At 34.7% G+C, this 1,497-nt stretch overlaps 1 protein-coding gene across 1 annotated transcript in view; it reads left to right on the top strand.

Moving 5' to 3' along the window:
* Positions 1-461: 461 nt before the first annotated feature.
* LOC105504673 (target of Nesh-SH3-like) overlaps positions 462-1,497 on the top strand; it is a 119,856-nt gene continuing 118,820 nt past the window's right edge. The window contains exon 1 of the mRNA XM_011932176.1: positions 462-497. The gene's annotated coding sequence lies outside the window, so the exon portion shown is untranslated. The remainder of the gene's footprint in view (positions 498-1,497) is intronic.

The following is a 1,497-nucleotide window of genomic DNA, read 5'->3' as shown; positions in this document are numbered from 1 at the left end:
TCAATGTCATAACTTATTACATTTTTTACCATGTATAATAATGGAAATTTTCTATAGATTAATTTTTTAAAATTGGGAGTACTTGAATATAAAATTCCAGGAGTTTGCAATGCAACCTATGCCTTCCAGAAATTCTATTTATCAATCGGATGACTTGAGATGTATCCAAGTATTGGGTTGTGACTTTTTTCCCTTCACGTCAATGACAATTTAGATCTTAAAGAATTATCTAGGGTTAATAAGAAAGAATTTTGAAGACTTATATTAGTTCCTGCTAGAGACACACAATAAAGTTGTTGACTGGCTGGTGGGGAAGGGAGTGCAAGATTAGATTTTTAGTCTGCTACTTGATTATGCATTGAGGGATGTATTTTTGGACACTGCAAATGAGGTAAATTGTTTGTTCTTTGACTTTTTAGCTAAGAATGAAACCTTGGCATTACCTGCCAAATCTAAAACACCAGAGGTTGAAAAAATCTCAGCACGATCCACGACAGGTAATGAGATTGCTATGTTGTTGACCTTGAGAAAAGAAAAAAATGCTTTTTTTTCAAATACTAATCTGCAGCCTTTTTTTCAGTAAAGAGCCAGTAGGAAATTCATTTTGATCATAAATGCAAAACAGTAGGAGATTCCATGTCTCTAACGTTTGGGAAAACAACAGGTGCAAAATGAGCTATTGAATCACATAACTGATAAGTAATACAGAAGCTGTATTTTTTTACTCTAAATGAAAATTATTAAACACTGAAATATTTTTATATTAAAATATCATACCACAAGTTTAGTGCTGTCCTATGTATGATGACGTGAGACCATTTTTCATTTCTACTTTCTACTTTCACAAGGGGTCAGTGTAGCAAAATGCCATATATTCTTCACAAATCCATAGCTTAATATCTGTGAAAATACTTGAATCATTTAGAAACAAATGTCTCTGGAACTTTAGCAATCCTAGTGTAGAGAATATAGAATAGTTCAGTAACAACCCTTTAAAGAATTAATGCAGTCAGTGTTTTCTCCATAGTTTATCACCATTACTAACATTAAGCATTTCTTTTATGAAAGTACTACTCAAGTCCAGTCTGGCGGGGCGGCAGGGGGGTGGGGGGACATTAATCTTTGAGCTAGAGTTTTTTCCAGAGTAGTACCACCTTATCCAGGACTTGACAAAACAGACATCTGGCAAGAATTCCCCACAATCTATATTTAGCAGAGTAACTCCAATCTGAAGTGAATTTTTCAGTCCACAAAATCCTATAACTTGAAATATTGATGATATACCTTTTACTAAACTTCTGGACTCATAACTGGTCCAGAGAAGATAAAAGTTGTTGTGGCAGTGAAATAACTTCAAGAAATCCATTGAAGTAGGAATATGTCTGAGAGAACAAGATGAATATGGTCCTTTTCTAAAGAAGACAGATGGACCTTTCATCCCCACCTTCACGGGATTTGGAGCAGAGGTAGCTCCTGGAGTGACCCATTTGGATGAAA

This window comes from Colobus angolensis, unplaced genomic scaffold (genome assembly GCF_000951035.1).
Source record: "Colobus angolensis palliatus isolate OR3802 unplaced genomic scaffold, Cang.pa_1.0 Scaffold947, whole genome shotgun sequence".
NCBI lineage: Eukaryota > Metazoa > Chordata > Mammalia > Primates > Cercopithecidae > Colobus > Colobus angolensis.
The sequence above is the reverse complement of the archived record's forward strand: the minus strand, read 5'-3'. Positions and strand labels throughout refer to the sequence as shown.